The sequence below is a fragment of the Chelonia mydas genome, chromosome 1, assembly GCF_015237465.2.
Source record: "Chelonia mydas isolate rCheMyd1 chromosome 1, rCheMyd1.pri.v2, whole genome shotgun sequence".
In the NCBI taxonomy this organism is placed as follows: Eukaryota; Metazoa; Chordata; order Testudines; family Cheloniidae; genus Chelonia; species Chelonia mydas.
The window spans coordinates 13,414,216-13,415,897 of NC_057849.1; the positions used below are offsets into that span (position 1 = coordinate 13,414,216).

The window sequence follows — 1,682 nt, forward strand, 5'->3', positions numbered from 1 at the left end:
TGGGGGGTGGTAGTTGCGTATATAAGACAAAGCCCCTAATATCAGGATGGTCTCGATAATATCGGGACGTCTGCTCACCCTAATGCAGACATACCCTGAGTCCGACATTAAGCATCTTGCTTAGCTATAGCAGCTTTGCGGCTTATAGGCTGCAGCCATTAGAGAGCAACATGGTCACATATTTGAATAGGTTTGAGGGTCCCTCGGTGGTCCGGTGGCAGTGGTTTCTGTCTTGCTTTCTCGTGTGCACACTCGCGAACACATGCACGCACGCACACACACCAGTGCCAGATTGTTCCATTTGGTTTCTCTTGGTTGCTTGAGAATAGAGCTGGGTCAGGAGGGTAGAAGTGAACAGCAAACCCTCACCTTGTTTTCGGGATGAGATTTGCACTTTCACAGCCATATAAATATGGATCTTTAGAATGGGAAGAGTAAAACTGTAACGTAAGGCCAGTGGCCTGGCGCTCTCTGCTCCCATTTATTGGTGAATGGGAGAAGAATAGCTTCAAAGCTGCTTCATCTGCATACACTTTCTACCCAGAATCCCTCCAGAGCCACTTTGGGAGCCACTATAATTGTATGCAACCTCCAAATTGGGTAATGGGACTGAAGTGAGAGATGAGGGGGTGGGGGGTCACAGCTTCTAGGTTGTTGTGAAGGGCTTATATGCTACGGGTTTGCTGCTGAAGATTCTGTACTATTGAAAGGTCTTTGGTAACAGAGATGATCCTGAGACACATCCTTGATGGGGTGGGGTGCAGTATGAAGAGGGCTCTGTGATACTGACAGACCAGGTGCCAGGTTATGTTAAAGGCCCAGGGCCTCAGTGAATACTGACAAGTGCGCAGCTGGAAGCAGTCAGGATCACCTACTAGTTACCACAAATTATGCAGTCGAGTTTCCCGCATTTGGGGAAATCGCAGGGGTCAGCACACCGGCAGTGCAATGGATGAGCCTCACCCTGGAGGTGTTAGTGCTATGAGACTGTGTTTAGACTTGTCAAGGTTCCTTCCCCACTCTGAACGCTAGGGTACAGATGTGGGGACCTGCATGAAAAACCTCCTAAGCTTATCTTTACCAGCTTAGGTCAAAACTTCCCCAAGGTACAAAATATTCCACCCTTTGTCCTTGGATTGGCCGCTACCACCACCAAACAAATACTGGTTACTGGGGAAGAGCTGTTTGGACACGGCTTTCCCCCCAAAATACTTCCCAAAACCTTGCACCCCACTTCGTGGACAAGGTTTGGTAAAAAAGCCTCACCAATTTGCCTAGGTGACTACAGACCCAGACCCTTGGATCTTAAGAACAATGAACAATCCTCCCAACACTTGCACCCCCCCTTTCCTGGGAAATGTTGGATAAAAAGCCTCACCAATTTGCATAGGTGACCACAGACCCAAACCCTTGGATCTGAGAACAATGAAAAAGCATTCAGTTTTCTTACAAGAAGACTTTTAATAGAAATAGAAGTAAATAGAAGTAAAGAAGTCACCTCTGTAAAATCAGGATGGTAGATACCTTACAGGGTAACTAGATTCAAAACATAGAGAACCCCTCTAGGCAAAATCTTAAGTTACAAAAAAGATACACAGACAGAAATAGTTATTCTATTCAGCACAATTCTTTTCTCAGCCATTTAAAGAAATCATAATCTAACACATACCTAGCTAGATTAC

The 1,682-nt window shown here is 45.8% G+C and overlaps 1 pseudogene; it reads right to left on the reverse strand.

Annotated features, from left to right (window-relative positions):
* Nucleotides 1–851: 851 nt before the first annotated feature.
* LOC114020084 lies at nt 852–991 on the reverse strand (annotated as a pseudogene).
* Nucleotides 992–1,682: the final 691 nt, after the last annotated feature.